Source organism: Heterodontus francisci, chromosome 5 (genome assembly GCF_036365525.1).
Source record: "Heterodontus francisci isolate sHetFra1 chromosome 5, sHetFra1.hap1, whole genome shotgun sequence".
Classification (NCBI taxonomy): Eukaryota; Metazoa; Chordata; class Chondrichthyes; order Heterodontiformes; family Heterodontidae; genus Heterodontus; species Heterodontus francisci.
In genome coordinates, this window is record NC_090375.1 from 63,304,482 (window position 1) to 63,321,177 (window position 16,696).

General features: G+C 44.4%; 1 protein-coding gene across 8 annotated transcripts in view; it reads right to left on the reverse strand.

Moving 5' to 3' along the window:
- LOC137369878 (UDP-N-acetylglucosamine transporter TMEM241 homolog) overlaps positions 1 to 16,696 on the reverse strand; it is a 207,712-nt gene that overhangs the window by 78,870 nt on the left and 112,146 nt on the right. For 2 of the 8 annotated variants that reach the window (XR_010975034.1, XR_010975035.1), the window contains one exon: positions 3,194 to 3,303. The exons of the other annotated variants lie outside the window; for them this stretch is intronic. The gene's annotated coding sequence lies outside the window, so the exon portion shown is untranslated. The remainder of the gene's footprint in view (positions 1 to 3,193; positions 3,304 to 16,696) is intronic. 8 annotated transcript variants of the gene reach the window in all.

Genomic DNA, 16,696 nt, shown 5'->3' on the forward strand with positions numbered 1-16,696 from the left:
ACTGAGATGAGGAGAAATATCTTCAGAGGGTTGTGAATCTTTGGAATTCTCTACCCCAGAGAGCTGTGGATGCTCCCAAGATTGAATATATTTAATAAAAGCAAAATACTGCAGATGCTGGAAATCTGAAATAAAAACAAGAAATGCTGGAAATACTCAGCCGGTCTGGCAGTATCTGTGGAGACAGAAGCACAGTTAACGTTTCAGGTCAGTGACCCTTCTTCAGAACTAGCAAATACTAGAAATGTAAAAGGTTATAAGCAAGTAAAGTGGGGGTGGGGCAAGAGATAACAAAGGAGAAGGTGTAAATAGGACAAGGTCACAGAATAGCTGACCAGAAGGTCATGGAGCAAAGGCAAACATTATGTTAATGATGTGTTGAAAGACAAAGCATTAGTACAGATGGAGTGTTAATGGACTGAAAATTGAACAGCCGCAAGTACAAACATGTAAAAAAAAACAGTGGGTAAGCAAACTGAGCAAACTAAGATGAAATAAAATAAAATAAACACAAAAAAAAATACTAAAAAGGAAAAAGAAAAAAATAACTAAAAATAAAAGTAAAATGGGGGGCTCGTCATGCTCTGAAATTATTGAACTCAATGTTCAGTCCAGCAGGCCTAGTCGGTAAACGAGATGCTGTTCCTCGAGCTTGCGCTGATGTTCACTGGAACACTGCAGCAATCCCAGGACAGAGATGTGAGCACGAGAGCAGGGGAGAGTGTTGGAAGTGACAAGCAACCCCGAGCTTCCAGTTGCTTGCCACTTCAACACTCCCAAATTACTGTACCATTCTCAAAGCACAACTGTGGAGAAATTTAAAGCATAAGAAGTTACCGAGCCCATCAAGCCTATGTCATTGCTCTACTCTCTGCCCCAAATCTCTGTCTTCCTGTGCTTCAAATGTTTAAAAGATGCAATGGTCTCTGCCTCAGCAAAGTATTGCTCTGCCCCAACAACCCTCTACATAAATAATATCTCCTAATTTCTATACCCAATTTCTTAGTGATGATTTTAAATTCTTCTAATCATTCAGTCCCCAATACTCTCTTTAGTCATTTCTATAATGCTTTGTCAAAAACTGCACAAAGTACTGTAGTGAATACAAATTTGCATCCTCATGTCTTTGTTCTCCCTGCCCTACAACAGTTTTCCATTCTGTTGATACTCCAATTGTTTGTCATTCCTCTCAAAATGCATTAAATCCTCCTCTCCAAGTTTAATTTGCTAAGAACAGCAGCACTCACCCTTGTATATCAATTCAAACTGCTCTCCAATCTGTGCAACATCCATCCATTTCAACCATATATTTCCTGTGTCAACAAAGTTTTTTGTCCATTTTCCCTTATACCATATGCTGAAATTTTCTGTCAAGCCTCCTGTGAGACTCTTCTCAAATGTCTTCTGAAAATCCATACATACTAAGCTTATTGCTTTCTCTTTATGGCTGCAATCAGTTCTTACAAAAAACTCCAAACGTTGTCAAACACAATGTGCCTTTAACATGCTGGGTGACCTTGATTACCCCGTGCATCTCTAAGTGCTCATGAATATTTCTTTTAATTAAAAACACCTTATTTTTTTTGAAGAGAGCTGTATGAAAGTGGTTTGGAATATCTTGGAAGCAGGCCAGCTGCAGGGTTGCTGTATAAATCACCATCCCTCTCTTCAGCAGTCTAAATTTAGCACAGGATCACTACAACAATGTCCATTACTATCCCTCAAAACTCAATGGAAGCCTACCCAGGTATCATTCAAAAACTTAAATAACATATGCTAAACTATATAAACAAATATTTTCAGATATTCCCATTAAGAGGTGACTTTGGCTGACTGACAGGAAACCGTAGTGGCGAATGGTTGTTTTTCAGATTGGAGGAAGGTATAGCATGGGGTGCCCCAGGGATCGGTATTAGGACCATTGCTTTCCTTGATCTATATTAATGAGCTAGACTTGGTGTGCGGGGCACAACTTCAAAATTTGCAGATGACAAAACTTGCAAGTATTGTGATCTGTGAGAAAGATAGTGAGAGACTTCAAGAGGACACAGACAGGCTGGTGGAATGGATGGACACGTGGCAGATGAAATTTAATGCAGAGAAGCGTGAGGTGATTATATTTTGGTAGGAAGAACGAGGAGAGGCAATATAAAATAAAGGGTAACAATTCTAAAGGGGATGCGGGAGCAGAGGGACCTGGGGTTTATACGTGCACAAATTGTTGAAGGCGCCACAACAGCTGAGAAAGTGGTTACTAAGGCATGAGGATCCTCGGCAGAGAGTACAAAAGCAAGGAAGTTATGGTAAACCTTTATAAAAAACCTGGTTACACCTCAAATGCAGAGTTGCATCCAATTCAGGGCACCACACTAGGAAGGATGTAAAGGCTTTCGAGAAGGTGCAGAAAAGATTTAAAAGAATGACTCCAAGGGTGAGGCACTTCAGTTATGGGGTTAGTTGGAGAAGCTGGGGCTGTTCTCCTTGGAGGAGATTTGATAGAGGTATTCCAAATCATGAGGGGTCTGGGCAGACTAGACAGTGAGAAATTTCCCATTGGTGGAAGGGTCAAGAACCAGAGGACATGGGTTTAAGGAGTTTGGCAAAAGAACCAAAGGCGACATGTGGAAAAACCTATTCATGCAGCGAATGGTTAGGATCTAGAATGCACTGCCTGAGAGTGTGATGGAGGCAGATTCAATTGTGGCTTTCAAAAGAGAATTGAATAAGTAGCTGAAGAGAAAATATTTGCAGGGCTATGGTGAAAAGGCGGGAGAGTGGGACTAGCTAAGTTGCTCTTGCAGAGAGCCAGCATGGACATGATTGGCCGAATGGGCTCCTTCTGCGCTGTAACCTTTCTAGGATTCATGTTATTATGTAAAATTCTTAGCCAGACCATTTGAGAAGATACCAAATGCAGCTTTGACTCAGATTAAAGCTGTGATCGTTAGTTTGATGACCATTATTATGGTTGATTTAAAAATAATGAATTTAAATTTCTATAGCAGCATATGATGTTCTCAGGAAGTCTCAAAGTATTTCATTAATAACTTGTAATTGCAGACACTTCTAGCAATCAAACAAGACAGCCAATTTTCACACTGCAACTTCCCACAGACAGAAAAAGAAATCGATACCTTTCAAAAAAAAATCTAGTTCTTTTATAAAGCTTACTACAGTATTCTCGGATACCTACCTGACACCACTCTGGGAATACCATCATTACGATTGCAGCGATTAAAGAAGAATGCCCACTACCACCACCAACTAGGGATGGGCAATGAATACTGGCCTGGTCAGCAATGCCTGCATCCCGAGAAAGAACACAAAACAAAATCACGCCTTTTAGCTCTTCCTGCAAAAGTAACTGTGATGGCTTGTTTTCTTATTATTCTTACATAGGCTAATACAGCACAGAAGGTTGTCATTTGGCCTATCATGCCTGCACTGGTTCTAGCTAGAAAAAGCTATCCAAATAGTCCCAACCAATGCCCCCCCCTCCCATCGTTCCCCATAGCACTGCAAATATTTCCTTTTCGAGTATTAATCCAATTCCCTTTTGAAAGTTACTATTGAGTCTGCTTTCACCACCCTTTCAGGCAGTGCATTCCGGATCACAACAACTGTAATTTTTTTCCTCTTGTTCATTTGCCAGTTACCTTAAATTTGTCTCCTCTGAATACTGATCCTTCTGCCAATGGAAACAGTGTCTCCTTATTGACACTATCAAGAACGTTCATGATTCTAAACACCTCTATCAAATCTGCCTTTGACCATCTCTGCTGTAAAGGAGAACAACCCCATTTGCTAGTCAAAAGAACTGGTCTTCGTAACACATTTGCAACACTCAGATTGATGGAAAGGTTGGTTCACAATCAAACTTGAGTTCTTGTAATTTAAAGAGTTACAGTTGATCTCTTGGAATGTTTTATTATGGCATAGGCACTATGTAAATGCAATTATTTTCTGCAGGTGTTAGCGACCATTTTAACAAGCAGCCCAGATAATCAGCATAATTAGCTCCAAAAGCAAAATACTGTGGATGCTGGAAATCTGAAATTAAGAGAGACAATGCTGGAAATACTCAGCAAATCCGGCAGCATCTGTGGAGAAAGAAAGTTAACATTTTAGGTCAATCACCATTTGTCAGAACAGTGTATGGCTGGTCTGATCATCGGCTGATCTGTTCAGTGCTCACTGAAGCACTAATTTAAATACTGCTAAGGTTCGCTTCCATTACAAAAAGAACATTAATATTTTTAATTTTATTCTACTCACTGCACTCAACTTAAAATCAGCACTCTCTGACTGAAGCAACATGTGGGGCTTAGCGACATATTAAATATAAGCAACACTCCACTCAGAGTGCCAGTTTTCAGTTGAGAATAAAGAATAAAACAGAATAAAAATACTCTAATTCTTTTCAAAGCACCAACACAGTGCATCACAGGGGAAGAGGCTGTGCAATTGATTGATCACGTTCCCAAAGTTCTTTAGTACTTTCCCATGTGAGTGAAAGGTGAAAGAAAATTAAGTAAATGGAAGGTTATTGAGCACTCAGTAACAAGTTAAAGGTCAAATCCTTAGCCATTTATTCAAAGCTGAAATCTGTTGTAAAATATACAGACTATGAGATCGTAATCTCTGGGGAGGCAACAGACCCCAGCCATGAACATCAGTGACTGGAAATAGCTCACTGCAGTTCACAGATAATAAAGTCAGGACTTCTCAACTTGACATCATAGAAAGAAATGGCATCTGCAAACCAATTCCCACAGGTTGAAATAGACATAATGCAGGCACAACTTTCTTCACCAATGTAAAAGCAGAACAAGAAAGAAGTGTGTAGAAACTCAAACACTGACAATTTGGGAATAAATGTAGCAGAAAGGGAAAGGTTACATAACAGGCTAAGGCAATACATTTTCTCATGGGTAGTCTGTAATGTTATTGCAAAATAATTTCTGATGAGAGTTTCTGACAGCAAGACCTGGACAATATCCAGGCTTGGGCTGATAAATGGCAAGTAACATTCATGCCACACAAGTGCCAGGCAATGACCATCTCCAACATGAGAATCCAACCATCTCCTGTTGACATTCAAGGGCATTAACATCGCCGAATCCCCCACCATCAACATCCAGAAACTGAACTGGAACAGCTATACAAGTACTGTGGCTACAAGAGCAGGTCAGAGGCTGGAAGTTCTGCGGCATGTAACTCACCTCCTGACTGTCCACCATCTACAAGGCACAAGCCAGGAGTGTGATGGAATACTCCCCACTTGCCTGGATGGTGTAGTTCTGACAACATTCAAGACGCTCGACACAATCCAGCACAAAGTAGCCTGCTTGACTGGCATCCTATCCGCCACCTTCAACATTTACTCCTTCCACCATCGCACACAGTGGCAGCAGTGTATACCATCTACAAGATGCACTGCAGCAACTCACCAAGGCTCCTTCAACAGCACCTTCCAAATCTACAGCCTCCACCACCTAGAAGGGCAAAGGCAGAGGATGCGTGGGAACACCACCACCTGCAAGAGTCCCTCCAAACCACACACCATGCAGACTTGGAACTACATCACCGTTCCTTCACTATCACTGGGTCAAAATTCTGGAACTCCCTTCCTAACAGCACTGTGGGTGTACCTACATCCAGAGGACTGCAGTGGTTCATGAAGGCAGCTCACCACCACCTTCTCAAGGGCAATTAGGGATGGGCAATAAATGCTGGCCTAACCAGCATAAAAAAAGTTGGCAAGAAAAGAAGTGTGCACAGAAATGAAACAAAACTGTCAAAAATATATTCTATTCCTCCCTCAAAGGACACTATGCAGAGTTCATTAGAACCTTAATCTACTGATCATGTGGTGCCGCTCAAGTGAGGTTGAGACAGGCTCCCTCTTATGGATAACAAGAGTGATATAACTAGCTCTGAATGAGAACACCGAGTAGGTATGACAGCTTAGGCTCAGAGCTGAATTCAAGCTCAATCACTAAAACTGCGCTCTTTACAACTAAAAATTTCATAAGATCAGGTATCTTTCTGGTTCCAGCAAAAAACAACTTGCCTTTCATTTTAAAAACAGAAAGCAGATGCTAGAAAGCAGAAAATGCTGGAGATACTAGTTTCATCAGGTAGCACCTGTTAAATCAACTGTCTTCAGTTTTCTCGTCAGGTATAAAACTTTTCTTCAGAGCATCTGTGCAGAGGGACAAAGAGGCAATGACATTATTACCATGATTGGCAGCCCAGCACCACAGGGGAATATAGATGGGTTATGATGTCAGGCATGGTCTAGATGGTAGATTATTTTTAAATTTGGAGAAAAGCCGAAGAAAGACGGTTCAAAGCATTTCCATCTTTTGCCAAACATTAATTAGTTCTTTCAAGTTCTTTTTTAATGGCCTGGATTTTGCTGTGGTAAGGAGGGCAAAACTGTCAGTGTATGGTGCCATTACTCCACCAAAACTGTGAACTACTTCTTGAATGTGCAGTTAGATGTGGAAATCCAGAAGTTGCTGTCAGTGAACATAGGGTGTACTGTTGAGGCATTACCAGACTCCAATCAATAGGAAATCAACTGAATTAATGAGAACACCATCATGTTGTGTGGCACTACTATCGTGCTAAATGGGATAGATTTCGAGCAGATCTGGCAACTCAAAACTGGGCATCCTTGAGGCGCTGTGGGTCATCAGCAGCAGCAGAATATTAAACCACAATCTGTAACCTGATGGCCTGGCATAACCCTCACTCTACCATTACCATCAAACCGGGAGACCAACCCTGGTTCAATGAAGAGTGCAGGAGGGCATGCCAGGAGCAGCACCAGGCATACCTCAAAATGAGGTGTCAGCCTGGTGAAGCTACAACCCAGGACTACTTGCATGCCAAACAGCGATCCCACAACCAACAGATCAGATCTAAGCTCTGCAGTCCTGCCACATCCAGTCGTGAATAGTCATGGACAATTAAACAACTGACAGGAGGAGAAGGCTCCACAAATATCTTCATCCTCAACGATGGTGGGGGGAGGGGGGGGGGTGGGGGGGCAGCGCATTAGTGTAAAAGACAAGGCTGAAGCATTTGCATCCATCTTCAGCCAGAACTGCCGAGTGGATCATCCATCTCGGTCTCTTCCTGATGTCTCCAGCAGGCCCTAACCATAGTCTTTCAGAGTTCTCTAGATTCAGGAGTGGTCCCTCTGGATTGGAAAGTTGCACAGGTCACTCCACTTTTTAAGAAGGGTGAAAGGGGGAACCAAGGAAATTACCAGACCAGTTAGCACGACATCTGTGATGGGGAAGTTGCTGGAGTCTCTAATCAAGTGACTGAACACCTAGAAAAATTTCAGTTAATCATGGACAGGCAGCATGGATTTTTTATTTTTTTATTCATTCATGGGATGTGGACGTCGCTGGCCAGGCCAGCATTTATTGCCCATCCCTAATTGCCCTTGAGAAGGTGGTGGTGAGCTGCCTCCTTGAACCGCTGCAGTCCATGTGGGGTAGGTACACCCACAGTGCTAGCAGTTAGATACAACTGAGTGGCTTGCTAGGCCATTTCAGAGGGCATGTAAGAGTTACCCACATTGCTGTGGGTCTGGAGTCACATGTAGGCCAGACCAAGTAAGGACAGCAGATTTCCTTCCCAAAAGGACATTAGTGAATCAGATGGGTTTTTTAGAACAATCGACAATGGTTTCATGGCCATCATTAGACTAGCTTTATAATTCCAGATTTATTAATTGAATTCAAATTCCACCTTCTGCTGTGGTGGGATTTGAACCCATGTCCCCAAAGCAATAGCCTGGGTTTCTGGGTTACTAGTCCAGTGACAATACCACTATGCCACCGCCTCCCCTGATTCATGATGGGAAGATCATGCCTAACAAAACTCATTGAATCTTTTGAAGAGGTGACTAAGGTAGTGGACAGGGATATGTCTATGGATGTTATTTATATGAACTTCCAGAAGGCATTTGATAAAGTCCCACATAAGAGACTGAACTAAGGTAGAAGCCCATGGAGTTGAGGGCAGATTATTGACATGGTTAGGAAGTTGGTTGAGTGGTAGGCGACAGAGAGTGGCGATAATGGGTAAGTACTCTGATTGGCAGGATGTGACTAGTGGTGTCCCATAGGGATGTGTGTTGGGGCTTCAATTATTCACATTATTCATTAACAACTTGGATGATGGCATAGTAAGTCATAAATCCAAATTTGCTGATGATACAAAGTTAGGTGGCATTGTAGACAGTCTAGATGATAGCATAAAATTGCAAGGAGATATTGACACACTAGGTGAGTGGGCAAAACTGTGGCAGATGGATTTCAATGTGGGCAAGTGTGAGATTATCCATTTTGGACCAAAAAAGGATAGAGCAGGGTACTTTCTAAATGGGAAGAGGTTAAGTACAGTGGATGTCCAAAGAGCCTTGGGGTTTCAGGTTCGTAGATCTTTAAAATGCCATGAACAAGTGCAGAAAATAATCAAAAAGGCTAATGGAATGCTAGCCTTTATATATAGAGGATTGGAGTATAAAGACTCAGAGGTTATGCTGCAGCTGTACAAAACCCTGGTTAGACCCCACTTGGAGTACTGTGAGCAGTTCTGGGCACCACACCTTAGGAAGGATATACTGGCCTTGGAGGGAGTGTAACGTTGGTTTACAAAAATGATACCTGGACTACAGGAGTTAAGTTACGAGGAGAGATTAAAATAGGCCTGTTTTCACTAGAATTTAGAAGGTTAAGAGGTGATCTGATCAAAGACTTCAAGATATTAACAGGAAATGACAGGCTAGATAAAGATAAACTATTTCCACTGATTGGAGATTCTAACACAAGGGAACATAGTCTAAAAATTAGGGCCAGACCATTTAGGAGAGATGTTAGGAAGCACTTGTTCACACAAAGGGTGGTAGAGGTTTGGAACTCTCTCCCATAAACAGCAGTTGAAGCTAGAACAGTTGTTAATTTTAAATCGGAGATAAACAGATTTTTGTTAAACAAAGATATTAAGGGATATGGGCTAAAGGCAGATATATGGAGTTAGGCCGCGAATCAGCCATGATCTCATTGAATGGCGGGACAGGCTCGAGGGGCTGAATGGCCTACTCTTGTTCCTATCTTCCTATGTTCCTATCACAGATTTCAATCTTCAGCCAATTCGATTCACTCCACGTGATATCAAGAAACGTGGAAGGCACTGGATACTGCAAAGGCTATGAGCCTTGACAACATTCCAGCAATAGTACTTAAGACAAGTGCTCCAGAACTAGCCCTACCCAGAGCCAAACTGTTCCAGTACAGCTACAACATCTACCTGGCAATGTGCAAAATTGCCCAGGTATGTCCTGTACACAAAAAGCAGGACAAATCTAACCCGGCCAAGTACCGCCCTATCAATCTACTCCCAATCATAAGCAAAGTGATGGAAGTGGTCATCGACAGTGCTATCAAACAGCACTTGCTCAGCAATAAACTGCTCATTGACATAAAACCAAAAAGGTGTAAAAACTCAGCAGGTCTGACAGCATCTCTGGAGAGGTGCAAAGTTAACATTTCAGGTCAGTGACCTTTCATCAGAGCTGGCAAAGATAAGAAATGTAACAGGATTTAAGCAAATAAAGTGGGGGTGGGGCAAAAGAGAACCAATGGGAAGGTGTTGATATGACAGAGGGTCACAGAGAATAACTAATAAGGAGGTCATGGGGCAAAGGCAAAGACAAAGAGCGTGTTAATGGTGTGGTGAAATACAAAGCATACCTCCTCACTGATGTTCAGTTTGGGTTCCGCCAGGGCCTCTCAGCTCCTGACCTCATTACAACCTTGGTCCAAACATGAACAAAAGAGCTGAACTCAAGAGGTGAGGTGAGAGTGACTGCCTTTGACATCAAACAGCATTTGACCGAGTATGGCATCAAGCAGCCCGAGCAAAACCGGAGTCAATGGGAATCAGGGCAAAACCCTCCTCTGCTTGGAGTCATACCTAGCACAAAGGAAGATGGTTGTGGTTGTTGGAGGTCAATCATCTCAGTCCCAGGACATCACTGCAGGAGTTCCTCAGGGTAGTTTCCTAGGCTCAACCATCTTCAGTTGCTTCATCAGTGACCTTCCCTCCACCATAAGGTCAGAAGTGGGGATGTTCGCTGATGATTGCACAATGTTCAGCACCATTCATGACTCCTCAGATACTGAAGCAGCCCATGTTCACATGCAGCAATACCTGGACAACATCGAGGCTTAGGCTGATAATTGGCAAGTAACATTCACGCCACACAGTGCCAGGCAATGACCATCTCAAACAAAAGAGAATCTAACCATCTCTCCTTGATATTCAATAGCATTACCATCACTGAACCCCCACTATCAACATCCTGGGGGTTACTCTTGACCATAAACTGAACTTGAGTAGCCACATAACTGTCGTGGCTGCAAGAACAGGTCAGAGGCTGGAAGATTTGCGGCGAGTAACTAATTTCCTGTCTTCTCAAAGCCTGTCCACCATCTACGAGGCACAAGTCAGGAGTGTGATGGAAAAGTCTATGCTTGCCTGGATGACTGCAGCTCGAACAACACTCAAGAAGCTCGACACCATCCAGTAAAAAACAGTCCGCTTGACTGGCACCCTATCCACTACCCTCAACATTCACTCCCTCCACCACCGACGCATAGTGGCAGCAGTGTGTACCATTTACAAGATGCACTGCAGCAACTCACTAAGGCTCCTTCGATAGCACCTTTCAAACCTATGACCTCTACCACCATGGACAAGGGCAGCAGATGCATGGGAACACCACCACCTGCAAGTTCCCCTCCAAGTCACACACCATCATGACTTAGAACTATATCGCCATTCCTTCACTGTCGCTGGGTCAAAATCCTGGAACTCCCTTCCTAACAGCACTGTGGGTGTGCCAACACCTACTCAAGGGCAATTAGGGACGGGCAATAAATGCTGGCCTAGCCAGCAACACCCACATCCCATGAAAGAATAAAAAAAATGTTGTTAGTCTCATTGTAAAAACCCTTGGAAAAGGTACACTTTGTTGAATGAGGTGTAACTGGGTTTTTACCAGTGCACTAACTTCATAATTACTGCTCTCACTGGCCCTGAAAGCTAATTTTATATCTGTGGAATGTCAATGTTCCCCAAAATGATAACATCCAACATATTTTTTTTTAAAGTATATATTTTTAAAAAATGTTTCTTTACATTAGCTTCTATCTTAATCCAGTCATAATCATTGATTTATCTGGAAACTTATGTTCAAAGTGAAGGATTTCAACTGCTTTTAATATTCTGGCTCGCTGTATGTGAATACTTCTGTGCGATAGGCTGCTTTTCTGCTTGCTGACATTACTGCTGCTGCATGACAAGATATCCCTTTGACTTGGTGCCAGATTTAAACAGTCTTCAGGAAAAGAGGAAAACCAGATCACAAAGATCACTCGATCATTGTGGGCAGCTTTATTCGAGGTCCGAAGCGAGGGCCTTTGCTTCACTGCTCACAGCAACATCCGGACCATTATTTCAGCATGGGATGTGAATGACACTGCAAAAGTAGCAGTTACTAACTATCCCTAGTTGTCCTGAGAAGGTGTCGGTGGGCTGTTACTTTCAACTGCCGGGCACCGGTAGCGCTCCCATTACTCTTTTAAGTTGGAAATTCTAGGACATTGATCCACCGATGAAGGAAAAGCAATGTATGCTCAAGTCACGGAGACAGCAGACATGTAGATTCTGCCAAATAGCATCTTTGGGACCACTCTGGGGTCAGATGGCTGCAGAGGTGCACTGTGCCTGTGAGGGAAGGCGTTGACTGGAGTATAGCAAATAAAGCCAATGAGCTGAGGGCACAGATAGACACATGGCAACACAATATCATTGCCATAACGGAAACTTGGCTTAAAGAGGAGCAAGAGCCATTTGGAAACAAATGAACCTATTAGCGAGAGACAGCATGGTTTTGTGACAGAGAGGTCGTGTCTCACTAACTTGATTGAATTTTTTGAGGAAGTGACGAAGATAATTGATGAAGGAAGGGCAGTGAATGTTGTCTGTATTTTTATTTATTCATTCATGGGATGTGAGCGTCACTGGCTATGCCAGAATATATTGCCCATCCCTAATTGCCCTTGAGAAGGTGGTGGTGAGCTGCCTTCTTGAACCGCTGCAGTCCATTTGGGGTAGGTACACCCACAGTTCTGTTAGGAAGGGACTTCCAGGATTTTGACCCAGCGACAGTGAAGGAACGGCGATATAGTTCCAAGTCAGGATGGTGTGTGACTTGGAGGGGAACTTGCAGGTGGTGGTGTTCCCATGTATTTGCTGCCCTTGTCCTTCTAGTTGGTAGAGGTCGCGGGTTTGGAAGGTGCTGTCTAAGGAGTCTTGGTGCATTGCTGCAGTGCATCTTGTAGATGGTACACACTGCTGCTACTGTGCGTCAGTGGTGGAGGGAGAGAATTAGAACATTACAGCGCAGTACAGGCCCTTCAGCCCTCGATGTTGCGTCGACCTGTGAAACCATCTGACCTACACTATTCCATTTTCATCCAAATGTCTATCCAATGACCACTTAAATGCCCTTAAAGTTGGAGAGTCTACTACTGTTGCAGGCAGGGCGTTCCACGCCCCTACTACTCTGAGTAAAGAAACTACCTCTAACATCTGTCCTATATCTATCACCCCTCAACTTAAAGCTATGTCCCCTCGTGTTTGCCATCACCATCCGAGGAAAAAGACTCTCACTATCCACCCTATCTAACCCTCTGATTATCTTATATGTCTCTATTAAGTCACCTCTCCTCCTCCTTCTCTCCAACAAAAACAACCTCAAGTCCCTCAGCCTTTCCTCGTAAGACCTTCCCTCCATACCAGGCAACATCCTAGTAAATCTCCTCTGCACCCTTTCCAAAGCTTCCACATCCTTCCTATAATGCGGTGACCAGAACTGCACGCAATACTCCAGGTGCGGTCCCACCAGAGTTTTGTACAGCTGCAGCATGACCTCGTGGCTCCGAAACTCGATCCCCCTACTAATAACAGCTAACACACCATATGCCTTCTTAACAGCCCTATTAACCTGGGTAGCAACTTTCAGGGATTTATGTACCTGGACACCAAGATCTCTCTGTTCATCGACACTACCAAGAATCTTCCCATTAGCCCAGTACTCTGGAAGGAGTAACAGGAATGCAAAGTGAATCACCTCACACTTTTCCGCATTAAACTCCATTTGCCATCTCTCAGCCCAGCTCTGCAGCCTATCTATGTCCCTCTGTACCCGACAACATCCTTCGGCACTATCCACAACTCCACCGACCTTAGTGTCATCCGCAAATTTACTAACCCACCCTTCTACACCCTCTTCCAGGTCATTTATAAAAATGACAAACAGCAGTGGCCCCAAAACAGATCCTTGCGGTACACCACTAGAAACTATACTCCAGGATGAACATTTGCCATCAACCACCTCCCTCTGTCTTCCTTCAGCTAGCCAATTTCTGATCCAAAGCTCTAAATCACCTTCAACCCCATACTTCCGTATTTTCTGCAATAGCCTACTGTGGGGAACCTTATCAAACGCCTTACTGAAATCCATATACACCACATCCACTGCTTTACCCTCATCCACCTGTTTGGTCACCTTCTCGAAAAACTCAATAAGGTTTGTGAGGCACGACCTACCCTTCACAAAACCGTGCTGACTATCGCTAATGAACTTATTCATTTCAAGATGATTATAAATCCTGTCTCTTATAACCTTTTCCAACATTTTACCCACAACCGAAGTAAGGCTCACAGGTCTATAATTACCAGGGCTGTCTCGACTCCCCTTCTTGAACAAGGGGACAACATTTGCTATCCTCCAGTCTTCCGGCACTATTCCTGTCGACAATGACGACATAAAGATCAAGGACAAAGCCTCTGCAATCTCCTCCCTGGCTTCCCAGAGAATCCTAGGATAAATCCCATCTGACCCAGGGGACTTATCTATTTTCACACTTCGCAAAATTGCTAACACCTCCTCCTTGTGAACCTCAATCCCATCTAGCCCAGTAGTCTGAATCTCAGTATTCTCCTCGACAACATTTTCTTTCTCTACTGTAAATACTGATGAAAAAATGAATGTTTGTAGATGGGGTGCCAATCAAGCGGGCTGCTTTGTCCTGGATGGTGTCGAGCTTCTTGAGTGTTGTTGGAGCTGCACCCATCCAAGCAAGTGGAGAGTATTCCACCACGCTCCTGACTTGTGCCTCGTAGATGGTGGACAGGCTTTGGGGAGTCAGGAGGTGAGTTACTCGCCTCAGGATTCCGAGCCTCTGACCTCCCTTTGTAGCCACGGTATTTATATGGCTACTCCAGTTCAGTTTCTGGTCAATGATAGCCCCGAGGATGTTGATAGTGGGGAATTCAGCGATGGTAATGCCGTTGAATGTCAAGGGGAGATGGTTAGATTCTCTCTTGTTGGAGATGGTCATCGCCTGGCACTTGTGTGGCGCGAATGTTATTTGCCACTTATCAGCCCAAGCCTGGATATTGTCCAGGTCTTGCTGCATTTCTACACGGACTGCTTCAGTATCTGAGAAGTCACGAATGGTGAACATTGTGCAATCATCAGCGAACATCCCCACTTCTGACCTTATGACTGAAGGAAGGTCATTGATGAAGCAGCTGAAGATGGTTGGGCCTAGGACACTACCCTGAGGAACTCCTGTAGTGATGTCCTGGAGCTCAGATGATTGACCTCCAACAACCACAACCATCTTCCTTTGTGCTAGGTATGACTCCAGCCAGCAGAGGGTTTTCCCCCAATTCCCACTGACCTCAGTTTTGCTCGGGCTCCTTGATGCCATACTCGGTCAAATGCTGCCTTGATGTCAAGGGGAGTCACTCTTACCTCACCTCTTGAGTTCAGCTCTTTTGTCCATGTTTGAACCAAGGCTGTAATGAGGTCAGGAGCTGAGTGGCCCTGGCAGAACCCAAACTGAGCACCACTGAGCAGGTTATTGCTAAGCAGGTGCCGCTTGATGGCATTGTTGATGAAACCTTCCATCACTTTACTGATGATTGAGAGTAGGCTGATGGGGCGGTAATTGGCTGGGTTGGATTTGTCCTGCTTTTTGTGTACAGGACATACCTGGGCAATTTTTCACATTGCAGGGTAGATGCCAGTGTTGCGCTGTACTGGAATAGCTTGGCTAGAGGCGCGGCAAGTTCTGTAACACAGGTCTTCAGTACTATTGCCGCAATATTGTCAGGGCCCATAGCTTTTGCAGCATCCAGTGCCTTCAGTCGTTTCTTGATATCACGCGGAGTGAATCGAATTGGCTGAAGTCTGGTATCTGTGATGCTGGAGACTTCAGGAGGAGGCCGAGATGGATCATCAACTCAGCACTTCTGGCTGAAGATTGTTGCAAATGCTTCAGCCTTATCTTTCACACTGATGTGTTGGGCTCCCACATTATTGAGGATGGGGATATTTGTGGAGCCACCTCCTTCAGTTAGTTGTTTAATTGTCCAACATCATTCATGGCTGTATGTGGCAGCACTGCAGAGCTTAGATCTGATCCATTGGTTATGGGATCGCTTAGCTCTGTCTATCGCATGCTGCTTACGCAGTTTGGCATGCAAGTAGTCCTGGGTTATAGCTTCACCAGGTTGACACCACATTTTGAGGTATGCCTGGTGCTGCTCCTGGCATGCCCTCCTGCACTCTTCATTGAACCAGGGTTGGTCTCCTGGCTTGATGGTAATGGTAGAGTGGGGGATATGCCTGGCCATGAGGTTACAGATTGTGGATGAGTACAATTCTGCTGCTGCTGATGGCCCACAGCGCCTCATGGATGCCCAGTTTTGCATTGGTAGATCGGTTCGAAATCTATCCTATTTAGCACGGTGATAGTGCCACACAACACGATGGACGGTATCCTCAATGTGAAGGCGGGACTTCGTCTCCACAATGACTGTGTGGTGGTCACTCCTACCAATACGGTCATGGACAGAAGCATCTGTGGCAGGCAGATTGGTGAGGACTGGGTCAAGTATGTTTTTCCCTCGTGTTGGTTCCCCCACCACCTGCCGCAGACCCAGTCTAGCAGCTATGTCCTTTAGGACTCGGTCAGTAGTGGTGCTACCGAGCCACTCTTGGTGATGGCCATTGAAGTCCCCCACCCAGAGCACATTTTGTGCCCTCACCACCCTCAGTGCTTCCTCCAAGTGGTGTTCAACATGGAGGAGTACTGAGTCATCAGCTGAGGGAGGGCGGTAGGTGGTAATCAGTAGGAGGTTACCTTGCCCATGTTTGACCTGATGCCGTGAGACATCATGGGGTCTGGTGTCGATGTTGAGGACTCCCAGGGCAACTCCCTCCCTACTGTATACCACTGTGCCACCACCTCTGGTGGGTCTGTCCTGCCGGTGGAACAGGACATACCTGGGGATGGTGATGGCAGTGTCTGGGACACTGTCTGTAAGGTATGATTCCGTGAGTATGACTATGTCAGGCTGTTGCTTGACTAGTCTGTGGGACAGCTCTCCCAACTTAGTAAGTTAGTAAGGAGGACTTTGCAGGGTCGACAGGGCTGGGTTTGCCGTTGTCGTTTCCGGTGCCTAGGTCGATGCCGGGTGGTCCGTCCGGTTTCATTTCTTTTTATAGACATGGACTTCAGTAAAGCCTTTG